This window comes from Chamaea fasciata, unplaced genomic scaffold (assembly GCF_029207755.1).
Source record: "Chamaea fasciata isolate MVZ Bird 193981 ecotype frontalis unplaced genomic scaffold, bChaFas1.0.hap1 SCAF_16, whole genome shotgun sequence".
NCBI lineage: Eukaryota > Metazoa > Chordata > Aves > Passeriformes > Sylviidae > Chamaea > Chamaea fasciata.
Window position 1 is genome coordinate 8,136,094 of NW_027094101.1, and position 13,007 is coordinate 8,149,100.

Genomic DNA, 13,007 nt, shown 5'->3' on the forward strand with positions numbered 1-13,007 from the left:
GGTCCCAGGGCACCTCCCTTCATCTCCACAGAGATGGAAATCAGCCCTCCCCACCCTGGAGCCATGGCAAGGACTGGGCTTTGCTGGGCACTGCTTCCAGGAGGCATCAAGCTTTCCCAAGCCCTCCTAACACAAATAAAAAAGAGGGATTTAAACCAGCCAACAAAGATGGACCCGAAGCAATCCCAGGGGGAATATATTTTTATAAGCCAGGGCTATAAGAGAAAGGGCAGGAAACCTGACCCATCACAAATCACTCTCCTGTCACTTGCTGTAATCTAGAAATGCTCTATTAAAAACAAGAGCAGCCCCAGCTGCCGGCAGTGAAACAAAATCAAGGCCAGGGAGGAGGGCAGCTCGGGTTGGGATCTGACTGCCAGGTAGGTGGAAGTCTCTGAGGCTGGGAAGTGCTCCTGTGGTTTATAAATAAATGGAGCTGCCCAGTTCCGTGGCATCTGTCACCTGCAGCCAGCAGATGTAGGGGGGGGGGGAGATGTCTCTCTCCCTAATGGTGTCTGGGCTCAGTCAAAAAAGGGCTCAGGGCACAGCTCTTTGTTTCCAGTTTGTCCCCAAAACTGCACTCCCCGGGCAGGGCAGGGACAGGCAGGGCCCTGAGTTCCCAATGAATTTGATCTGGTGCTAACAGGATTGGGAAGTTGCCTCCTCTTCCCTCAGCTGTGGCCACGGTGCTGTGAGCCCCTGTGGCCACCACTGCAGCAGAAAACATCAGCTAACTGATTCACCTGAAAAACGGGGTTCTGGGGCAACAGGAGCACTTTGCCGATTCAGCGCAAACTGAGGCAATAATTACCAGGGGAGCAGAAATAATTCAAGGGTGTTGAAACACTTGAGGGTTTCCAAAATGTTTCTTTTCCTTGGGAGATGCAGATTCCCCATTTCCTTGGAGGTTTTCTGGGTGAGATCTTTGACAGCATTCTGACATTTTCCATGTCCAAACCCGGCTGCTGTGATCACAGGGCATGGAGCAGCTCAAGAGGAGGCAAGAGTGGAGTGGGAGTCTCCTCTCTCCCTCCTTCCCTGGCTCCATCAGGGTTTCACAAAACCTATTTTCTCATGTCTGTCTCCCTCGACAAAACCAAATGTCCTGGACCACCTTCAGCTCCAAAAGATCTGGTGATCCCAGGAATCTCCCGGACAGGGGAAAAGCCTGGAGCGGGGAGTGGTGAGGTGCCCCCACCCCAGCTCCCTGCTGCACCCTCCTCTGAGGCCAGTGCACACCAGCTTGCTCAAACAAAGCCCATCTGTGCAGATTAATTACCAGACGATGTTTGCTCAGTTGCAGAAGCTGATTGGGTGATGAAAGTTTAAACAGGATGGAGAAGGGAGAACAGAGCACGGTGTCCTGGAGATGAAACTCGTGCCTCGTGGGTCCCACCCGGAGTCAGATCCCCATGGCAGCACCCCTTGAACCCTGGACACTGTAAGCACCTCACTGGCACAGACACAGAGGGTGGCATCCCCAGAGAGCCACCAGCCCCAGAACAGCCTGCCCTGCAAGTTACAGGAGACACACAATGACCTGTCCACACACCGAGAACAAAATCCCTGTCAGTGTCCAAAAGTCCAGGGAGTCCTGTCACACACAGCCCAGCGTGCTGCAAACAGCCCCCAGGAGCCCCCTTGGAAAAGCCTGTGGTGAGATGGGGAAGGACAGAGCAAGGAATTCCCTTTGCAGAAACAGTTCCTACAAAAACAGACACCTGCTCTGGGCTTGCTGCCCAGCTGGGAAGAAAAGCCCTGCTTGGGGCTGGAGCACATTGCTGCACCCCGAGCTAGACCAGGAAACCACCCTGAGTCCCTTCAAGCCCCGAGATAACCCCCAGGCCACCACATCCACTCTTCCCTTCACTGCTGGGGGCAGATGAGGAGCTCAGGCCTGGAGAAAAACACCCAGATTTCCTCCTAACCCTTCCAAGCCCCATGGGGTATGGTTGGTTCATCCCCTGAGCATCTAGAACACTTCCAGCAGACGTGGACTGCTGTAGATCACTGCTTGGAACCTCCAAATGATCCTTCCTGACAATCAAGGAGCCTTCTGGACCTCAGTGGGAGGTGAAACAAGGCTGGGGCAGCTGCATACACCCATCCCATCCCACCCCAACTCATCCCCCCAGACTCACACTCAGCTCCTGAGACGGCTCCTGGAGCTCTCCTCTTGCTCCTACCTCCCAAGCACTGCTGGAGGAAGATCTCACCTCTTTGGAGCCAGTCCTCACCACCCTCTTCTGCTGCCAGAGCCCAGAGGAGACCACCACATCTCCATTGCTCCCCTGGGCGAGGCTGAGGAGCCGGGGAACATCGGATGGATCCAAAGCAGGGAAAGGACTGGGGAAGGTGGAGAACCTGCCTCCAAGCCAGCAACGCTTGCTCAACCACTGGTTAGTGGCTCCACAGGAAACACCTTGCCATGCTCACCTGGAAAGACATGTTCCTAGTGAGGCAAGGCTGTCAGCGGGCAGGGAGTGGACGGGAGGCTGCAGGAGATCCACCCCTTGGCACATGCAGCCTCCTCTTGGCCACAGCTGGTGAGGAGAGGAGGCTGCCAGCAAGTCCTTTGTGCAGGGTGGGGTCTGCCTTGGCCATATTCCTGAAGACAAAAAGGGCTTTCTCACCCGGGACTAATCCAGCCTGGGCTTGCTCCAGTGTAGCTCTGGTATCTACTGTTCTAGTACACCTTCTGCTCCTCAGTTTTATTTTAGACTGAAGCTGTGAGGTCACACATGAGGAGAAATGCTTCTCCCTACCCGTTCCTGAGCTGCTCCAGGACCAGGATCTGCAGGTTCACAGTGTGCTCCAAGTCCAAGCTGTGGCTGGTTAAACCCAACAACAAAAATGGGTGGATTGTGAAGATGTGTTCAAGGCCAGGTTGGAGGGGCCTGGAGCAACCTGGGACAGTACAAGGTGTCCCTGCACATGGCAAGGGATGGGAATGAGATGATCTTTGGGATCCCTTCCAATCCAAACCTTTCTATGGGTAATTCAGTTGCTCTAAAGTTTGCTTGACCTTTAGGGTGTGGACAAATCCTGAAGGTGTTGGGAGGCAAAGGTAAGTGTTGGGAAGGACCCCAGGCTTCACCATAAGCCCATCTGGACACCTCAGCACCTGAGACCCTCCAAAAAAAAGCTGGAGGAAGGTGTCACAAAGGGCTGGGGACAGCAGAAACCTAGGGCAGGAGGTCAGGACAACTTCGTACCCAAACAGGTCTTGCCTACTTTGTGGAGAACAACCCAAACCTGCCTGTTACAGTCAGGCAGAGCTGCTGGATGACATGGAGTAGCCACCCAGGCTTGTCCCAGCATGGAGCTCCTCCATGGCCATCTTCTTGCTGCCAGCTCTCAGGGACAGGTACTGGATGCAGTGCTGGATGTGGAGCCCATGGCTCCACGGCTCTGCCATGGACCACTCTGGGAGCACAGGGCATGGTGGAAGGCTCCATGGTCTGGCAGGAGAAGGTTACTCAGAGTAAAAGCATGTGCTTGTGTGTCATATAAACAAACAGTGTCCTCCTCCCACCACAGTGCCCGCAGAGCCGGGCGGGATCTCCAGTGCTCACCACAGCCACGCCAGCCTTTCCCATCACACCCCTCTGAGGTGGCTCCACCACATCCCTCAGAGCAGGGGCATGGGCTGGAGGAGAGGAGCCCTACACGGACGTGCCAGGAGCCATCTCATCCCCGGGAGACGGCTCTCTCAGCTAGCAGCAGCCTTACCTTGTGACATGGCACACACCATCCTTTCCCCTACTATGCCGTGGTGGTGACAGATGCTCAGAGCAAAGCAGCACAGCTCCACTGTCATCAGGGACACAGAGTCCCTGCCCATGATGAGGGGGTTGGGACTAGATGATCTTTAAGGATCTTCCAAACCATTGCACGATTCTGTGAATCAAAGCCATTTTCCAAAGTCTGGTCTCACCCTCCTAGGTGTTGGGTACTTTCCATGCTCAGACCCCTCTTCAGATGCTGTTTCAAACAGCTTCTGGGTGGCTGAAGAAGGTCCACATCATTTTCCTTCCCACGCCTCCATGAGGCCACATGCCTGCTCTGCTGCAGAGCCATGGCTGCTCCGGGCTCAGGAAGGCTGGGACGTTAAGTGGGAAAACACTGATTTTTCAAGGGACTGCAACAACACAGGTGAAGCAAAGCCCAGCCTGGGAGAGCTGCAGCTCAAACCAAGCCAGGAATCATTTCTTTCCAGCCGCACATGAGGGAAGGGGAGGAGGAGAACCAGGTGAAGTGCGGGATGAAGCATCATCTGCCGCGTGGCTTTGCAGGATGTCACCAGATTTCACAGCCCTGAAATGGAGATCTCTCTTTTGTAAACACACAAGGGTGTCTGGTGAAATCAAAGGGCTGTGGGCTCAGGGTGAAACACTCCCATAGCCATGAGTCAATCTGAAGCGTTGCTGTGGACAGGAAGCTGGTGAGTCACGGATCACAGCCAGGCTGGAGGTGACCACCCAGAACATCCCTGTTATTTATAGCCACGACACTGATATGGGCATAGAGACCCCAGCAGCGGCCCCCGGGCAGGGACAGCATGTTGCATTCCCAGCACAGCACGTCCTGGGTGCCTACTGTCCTCATCTCCTGGGTCTTCAGCCTGGATTCCCAACCCAGAGCTGGATTCCTGGTGTGCTGGATGTGCCCCCTTCACCCAGCTAACCCTCTCCATCCAACAGCCAGTCTGTGCTAAAGCCATCATTGCCAGCTGCCTCAATACAGAACTTCCCAAGTCTCTCCCTCCATGGGTACTGCTCTTGGAAAGAAACACATGGAACAGCAAACACAGAGTTTGCAGAGGGATTTCTTACACAGTTTATCTGCAAATCAAGTGGCACACAGGAGATGCAGGAGCTCTTGGATGAAGCCTTTCTTCCACCTTGAAGGTTTGTCTTTGCTGGCTTTGCCAGCCAGACCCCGCCTGGGTGGCTCAGGACTTTCCTCCCATCTCCACAGCCAGCCTTCATCCTCAGACTCATCCTCCATCCCTCTCTGCACCCTGATTTGAGACATTTGGACTGCGCCTCACCAACGGGGCCGGAGCAGCTGCGAGCACAGCATGTGGAGCTGGGGGCCAGCAGCAGAGCTTGCCAAGAGATCCGAGGAAGGGCTGGTTGTGAGGAGCTGCCCTTTGCTTCGTGCCTCCCTTCCGACTGCGTGGTGAGCTCAGCCAAATATCATTAAAGGTTTATCCACATGCTGATCAACTGATTTGCCTTCAAAGCCGGAGTGAGATCGGTCTCCGCGGGGAGAGGTGGTGGATGTTTCACCATCTTCCAAGACAACAGAGGATGGGCAGGCACTCCGAGCTCACTTGGCTGCAGAGATTGGCCAGGACATTCTGGAAAGAAGTGGCGATGCCTTCAAAGTGGAGAATGAGTTGATAAGAGGGGAGTGGGGAGAGACATTTTAGCTCCTACTGGGTAATTATCACCTGTGGAAAGCTGAGGAGTTAGCTGGTGGGAGGGAAATTACAACCTATCATAAAACCAATCTCTCCCAAAATCCAGTCTCTTCAGTGCTCAGGAGTGTTTGGTCTGGTTCCAAGGCTCGGCTTCTGGAGGAGTTGGGAGAGGTCCCTCGACAGAGCTCCAACCCTCTGCAAAGCAGACACCACATTCCTTTTGTTCGGAGGAGCACAGAAACGGGGGACGCGTCAGGTGAGGGGCTGAAGGAAAACAAACGGCTTCATTCAGGAGAACCAGTCCTGATGAGAGGAGAAGGGACTTAATTACAGTAAGTCCCTTTACAGCAAAACTGCCAGGTGCTAAAAGACTTTTTAATTTAGCAGAGAAAGGCAGATCAACGCCAAGCATCTGGAAGCCGAAGACGGAGAAAATCCAATTAAAAATCAGGCAATGCTGCGAGTAGAACAAGCTATGAAGTGATGGATTATTCATTCCACGATGTCTTCAATTCAAGAGAGGGGTAGAATAATCGATCCTTGCAGCACTACATCTGTTGATGACAACACCAGCTCAACTTTTGGGAGCGTGCACATTCCACTGCAAGAGCCAGGCCCCGACTTTGGCAAACTGCAAAGTTCCCATGGATGATGGAGGACAATCCACCAGCCCTACTAGGTAAGTTGTTTTATGCTTGGAGGCATTAATAACCCAGAACTAGCAGCCAACTCCATGGAAACCAACTGGTAGTCAGTGACAAGTTCTCCTGTTGCTATAGGAACAGGGCCCAAACAAATAAAAATTACCTATAATTTCTCCTCTCCAAAGTTCTCGCACATTACATTTCCATAGCAACTAATTAGCTCATTATTGATCCAAACCAAACCAGTGGAGGTGTGAACCAAGCCAGTGGACCAGTGGAAGTGCCCAGCTGCCATGCTCTCCATCCTCTCTCACAGGGAGCTGACACGAGCATTTAAGGTGGTTTATGCTGTGTTTGAGAGGAAAGGCTTGAACACAAGGAGCTGGGGATCTCAGGGCTGGATTCCTTCATGCCTTCCCCAGAATACCTCTGAGACAAATATCACTTGCTCCGTTCTATTTCTAGCTGTCACCTTACACCTCAGTTTCTTTTCCTCGTCATTCCTTTCCAGACTCCCCCCGTCTTCTCCAGGCCCAGAGTTGCTCTGTTGGACACCTGCTTGTCTTGGCACTGTTCTCTCATCCTTCTGGCCGGGATATTTGAGTCTCTTGGCTTGTTGCTATCTCTCCTGGACTAAGTCAGCACACTTCAGGGTCCTAGCAGGAGTCTCTCTTTCCTCATGCACACTCACAACCACAGCCCTCCCTCCTCCTCTGGCAGTTCACTGTCATAGATCTCTTCTGTCTCCCCACCTGGAAGCGTTCAAAGACAGATTGGATGCAGTTTGGAGCAACGTGGTCTAGTGGAAGTTGTCCCGGGGGCTGGAACTGAATGATCTTGAAGGTCCCTTCCAACCCAGACCATTCTGGGCTTCTCTGATCCAAGGAGATTGGGTGCATTAAACCACAGGGCTGCACCATGCAAACAGCAATGAGGAAAATTAGCCACAGCCACCTGCTCGATGGGAAAAACTGCTGTAACACCTAACCCAAGGGAAACAGAGCTGGGGAAGGTCAAGAAGAGTTCAGGCAGAGCAGGTCCACCCAGCCTCTGTCCTGGGAACCTGCAAACTCAGTGCAAGGTTGTGGTCTCGTGCAATGGCAACAGCACACCACAGCCCCACAGGGATCAGGGTTGTGTTGTGGACCCTCATCTTCTCTTCCCCATCTGCCCTGGGGTCAGCAGCACTCGCACTGGAATGGGGGACACGTGTCCCTCCAGCATCTCAGGAGAGAAGTTGAGGTTCGGGGGGGCATATTGTTTCCATCCCAATCTGGGAGGAAATTCCTGGTGTCTCAGCCTTCCCTGCCATGCCCAAGCCCCTGCCAAGGACCAAAGGATGGAGGAGAGGCTGCTGCTTGCTCTTCCCCTCCTGTTTCGTTACCCCCAAAGTCACACACACAACAAACATGAAGCATGTTTGCCCCATGAAGCACTTGCTGACAGAAAGGCATCTGGAGCAGGGGGCAGCACGGCTCTACAAGGAATGTTCCCCCATCCCAGGGGCTGCACTTCCAGCTGAATTCGTGTAAATCACACATGAATCCCCATAATTAATTGCTGCCATCCGCACACGTGCATGAGTGATGGCAGATGTGCAGAGAGCTGAGCTCATCCCTGCACAGGCTCCAGCCAGGTCGGGATGAGGCCGAGCTGGGTACCAGGAGTGCTGGGGGATGCTGGATTTGCTCCAACCTGCAGCAAGCTGGAGGGCTTTGCCAAGGAAATTGCCTTTTTTTTAACCAAAACCAACAGAACCTGCAGGCTTCAGCCCCCACTGAGACATTCAGTTAATTCACCCATCCCCAAAATGTGACCTAACCCCAGACTGGATGGAGCCTGGCTGCTGTGTCACTTCCCTGATGTCTCACAAGGACCAAGTGGCCTCACACAAGCCCCTGCCTCTCCTCCCTCCTCCACCAGCCCCGTTTCCACGTCTCCCATGGGAATCTGATTATCAGCAAGATCTCTGCCACCGTCAGACGTGATCAAAACCACAATTCAATTAAATTTGATTGGATTGAAAGCAGAGGGTTTCAAGGAGACAGGCACGTACACCCAGGGCGGGATGCCATTCCCCAGGAGAGCAGGCTGGGAGCTGTAGGATCTGCAGGATGGTCACCCCAGGTGAAGGAAAAGCCAGGTTGCAGCTCTGACCCTGGGATGAACTCCGTCCTTTGGGGGCAGGAGCCTTTGCCAAGTCACTCATCCTCCTTCTGAAGGATCCTGGATAGAGTAAGGTGAGCCCAACCTCCTGAAGACGCTTTTAATTCTTTCTCATCTTCTGAAATCAAATAAAATTCCAAATGAGAAACTTTGTCATCTGAGCAACAGAAGAGGGGGGAAAAAAACCCCAACCAAACATGCCTGGAGATGAAAGGGAATTGTAGATGGATATTTCATCTCTTGCTCTTGTAAGGAACGTGAACATAAAAAAAAGGGAGAAACAAACAAAAAAATCCCAGACACGGTTAATGAGCTTTGCATTTAAATGTGCCACCAATGTCAGTGCACAGACAGTTCCTCCAAGGTCCCACGTTCCTGCCCACCCCAGACAATGGGTGTGGGACAGCCTCGACGCAAACATTGGGTGAGATTAAATTCCGCTGGTGTTTAGTAAATAAAACATTCATTTCGAGATATCAGGAAAAAGTTTGTTAAATATTTTAGTACATCTGGTTTCCCCACCCGTACACGGCCTTACAAAATGTTTTGCATATTTATTTTAGCATGCACTAGATTTATTTAAAAATAGCATCACCAGCACTGGAAACAGCCCACTTGCTTTTCATCTAGATCTTTGCATTGAATCAATGAATCCAAAATTAAACAAGGTTGGGTGAACTAAATCTATACAAGGACCTATTTGCTGATCAATACAGGAATGGATGCCTGGGATCTCGTTGCTGTGTGAAATATGAGGAGTTACGAGAGAGAAATTGCTTTTGTTATTATATTTTAAAAAAAATCAGATTTAATCTCCCCACATAAAAAAATTATTTATCGGAGAGAGATGCTTGGTCCTAAATAATTCATGCTGGTTGTATAGTACCCAGAAGACAGAAGGCTCCTGTCTTCCATTCCTAATGAGAAGGAAAAACACCTCAAATACTTTTCTTGGATTCACTTTCATCACTACAGGGAGATTAAATTCTACTTAGCTTTCAGAGGGTGTCCTCCCCCAGGGGAGCAGAGCCCCCCAAATCACAGAGAAACCACAACACACTGTGTATGGAAGGAGAAGAGCTTCAGACACGCCTGGAGAACAAATTTTAGTTACCAGTAAGAGACACGTGGCTGTGGTGTTGAGGTTCAAGGTATGACTTTGGTGGCCAAGGAGCCAGAAAAAAGAAGGGTCTCCTGAAGAAGCCATCTCAATATAAATAATACATTTATACACACATATACATACATACATACATACATACATATATATATATATATGCCATTATATAAATTTAGCCTCTCCAAAGCATGGTAGGGGTGAAGCCACCCTGGGGGCACTGAGCCCCCAGCAAAGCAGAGCTGGAAGAAGAACAAAGTCAACCAGGCCACCCTAGCTGAAGTACATGGGAAACACAAGCTGTAATGGTCAGTGGAAGTCTCCCCTGGCCCACAACAGGAACAGAATTGGGGCTGAAGTGCTTGGATTTGGAAAAAAAAAATTATATTGGGCTCTTGGCCCATCTTGGGCATAAAATTTGGGGCTGGCTTTGGGAAGTGCCTTGCCTGGCTGTTTTCTCAGCCAAGTCCTTTTCTCCTAAGCCTGCTGCAGGAATTGATCCACCGAGGGTCGTACCCGCTCTGCTCGGAATAAATCTGCATATCAGCCTCTTCCATGAATGAAAAATGCATGCACCGGTAAATCTGAGGTGAAATAATACATCTGTTGTCAGCAGCCTTTTCCTTTTTTTTTTTTTTCCCTGCTTTTCTCTTCCACAAGTTTCATTAAGAAGAGACACATCAACTGTGATAAAGTTGACATCACCAGCTCACTAATTGTTCCTGACGCTTCCCTGTTGCTTTGACGATGGATCGCTGCAGAAATGCCCGCCCCAGGCAGGCAGGGAGGGGTAAAGTCACCTCCTTAAGCTAATTCTGGGAGGAAACATGAGGAGGCTGCAGAGGCCATGGCAGGGAATGTCCCCAGGCTGTGGTGAGAACGGGGACACGGGGGTGGCAGGAGTGTCCCATGAGCCCTGTGAGGTGCCAGCGATGGATTTGGGTCCTGCAGGGCTCCCAATGGGCTCCCTCTGAGGGAGAGGAGCAATGAAAAGTAGCTGCCCCTGCCCAGACACACCATGGATGCCAGGGGAAGAACTGAAGGAACCATCCCAGCCCCAGCTTCACCTTCATCCACCCGCATCATCCAGCCCTTCTCCAGATCAGGAGCTGGGAAAACCCAAAATGAGTTCGGGCTCGTTGCACTCAGGCCATTTGCATCCCCACTGGAAGGGCTCCGTGGTGGGAAGGATGCAGAGGGACCCAGTGCTGTCCCCACTCACAGCTCAGGTGATTTCAGCCCTCGCCACGGGCAGGGCAAGGCTGGTCCCAGCAGCCAGTTCCCCTCAGCATCACCTCGGGATGCCAGGTGGGACAGGGACAATGCCAGTGCCCCCTGTCCCCACACTGTCCCTGTCCTGTCCCTGTCCCCGTGTGGCCCACAATCAGGTTGGCAGCTTGCAACACACCCAAGCACGCTGCAAAGAGGCAACAGCTGCTTCCCGCTGGCCCAGATCGAGGATTTTAATTAAGGAGAAGATTTGGGGGAATAAAGGGGAAGATCTCTCACAAAGCTGTAATTAAAGAAACTCAGGGTGGGGCAGGATGATGACAAAGGACACGTCCTGCTGCTGCTGGGGCTCAGGGAGGGCACTGAAAGGGGAGTGGGGACCCCCATCAAGGCCCTGTGGGGCTGGCATTGCTCCCCTCCCCGAGGGGAAGGATCCCCCAAATGCAGGTCACAGGGGCTGCTCTGCACCCCCAAAAACAACCTTCCAGTCTTGGCTGAGGTTCCCCACAGGGCAATCAGGTGCTCCAGCCTACAGCAAACCCAAATTCCCGTGGATTCCACTCTGAGTTATGGCAAAGGTGAGGGAGAGGCCAGAGGGTCCTTTCAGCTGAGGATCCCGACCCCAGCTCATCCCCTCTGTGCCAAAAGGGGCAGGTCAGAGCCCAGGAAACCTTTGGGAAATGGGGTACTGTCACCAGAATCCCCAGACCACTTTTGGGGCTGTTTGGAGAGGCTCCTGAAAAGAGGCACGGTGTAAGTTTCAAAAACAACCCCTCAACCCCTATGAAAAACACTGGGGTGAGAAGACAAGCTGGAGGCCCCACTGCCGGAGAAATCCCAATGCCACCGCTACATCTCACACCAGCACAGCCCTGGGAGCCACCAACACCTCCACACCTTCCCCCAGGCTCCCAAAATTCCATCCAACAGCGCTGCCGAGCACTCCCTGCCGCCCGGCTCTGTCGGGTGTGTGCCCGGAGCCGTGCAGAGCCAGCCCGGATCGATTCACGGCAGCTGCCGCGTATTTACAGAGCCTTTTACCAGCTGGGGCTCCCGGGGACGGGGCAGTAGCACAGGGGAGACAAACACCTCCTGCCACAGCCGGGGCTTCCCGGCAGCATTCCCAATCCACAGGCACATCCCGCGGGACCCTCAGGATCATTCATCAGCTCCTCATTGCCGGCACGGAACGGGACCTGTTGCAGGCGGTGATATTGTGCAGAGCCCGTGCGGAGGGTCGGGATGACCTGGGAAACGCTAATTAATTGTCTCACTGAGCCGAGCAGCGGTGCTCCGAGCAGCCACACAGCATTCGTGGTATTCGAGGCAGCTTCAGACCCAAGCCAGAGCTTTTTGTCTGAAACCTTGGGGCTTATTTATGAAATCTCAGCTTCAGGCAGAGGAAAGGAGCGTATCACTTGAGGAGAGAGTAAGCGGCCCTAAGCGGGGAATGGCACAGAGGAAAACACAGCTGATGTCAAGGTGGCAGCTTTGGCTCACCAAGGTTTCAGTCTCCTCCTCCACCCCGAGGTGTAAATCAAGTGCAAAAGCCACCGTGGCTCGCCAGGCTCCTCTCAGCCCCCTGCCCACGTGCCTGCAGCGCCCGCCGCCGCTCCCGGCGTCTGGAAATAAACAGCCTGTTCCAGCTCCGCTTGGTATTTCCAGAAAGGTTAACGCAGCGTGTGAGGGGCCACAGCCACCGCTCGCGGGGCTGGAAAGGCTCCCGGCAAACCCACCGGGGGACCGGGGCTCCCTGCCTGGCAGGTGACCTCCCCGGTCACCCCCAAAGCGCTGGCGTCAAGCTTTGATATTTTCAGGCTTTGCGCTGCTGAGGCTTCCTTCTCCCACCCCCACGTTCCCCCAGCAGCATTCCCGCCTCTGAAAAAATCAATAGGAGTTTCAAGCTGAGAGGGAAGGCTGGAGGTTGACATTCGCTGGGCAAGCCAGGAGGTTTCCCCCTGGTTTGGGGCTCGAGCAGAAATCACCCCAGTTTTCCAGCACTCCGTTGAGGGGGAGTTGCTGTTGGTCCTGTGCAATTCCCAGGGGATGGAGCAGGAAAGCAGCTGTGCGTGGACCGGTGTACAATTCACTCCATAAATACACACTCTGTGGGGCTTGATGTGCAAACCAGGCTGCTGGGACAGACAGAAAGTGCTTGGAGATGCTTTGTCCAAGCCAGCAGTAAAAACAAAGCAAAACAAAGAAACTCATAGCCAGGGGATGATCAATTACCAGGGGGGGAAGGCAGGCCACCAAAGCACCTGGATACTAGTGGTTAAACCAGAGTTGGAGCTCTCCTCACCTCAAAACAAGCCACCTACACTTCTATTTGGAGAGGAGAGCCGGGAGACATCCCCAGCAGCTCCTCATGGGCAGCAAAGACTTTTCCACCCAATGCACCTCGCTTAAGCCCTTCCCTCCC

At 52.9% G+C, this 13,007-nt stretch overlaps 1 protein-coding gene across 1 annotated transcript in view; it reads right to left on the reverse strand.

Moving 5' to 3' along the window:
* LOC136297802 (ATP-sensitive inward rectifier potassium channel 12) overlaps window positions 1-3,749 on the reverse strand; it is a 57,027-nt gene extending 53,278 nt beyond the window's left edge. Inside the window, exon 1 of the mRNA XM_066198030.1 lies at window positions 3,733-3,749. The gene's annotated coding sequence lies outside the window, so the exon portion shown is untranslated. The remainder of the gene's footprint in view (window positions 1-3,732) is intronic.
* Between the last annotated feature and the right edge of the window lie 9,258 nt (window positions 3,750-13,007).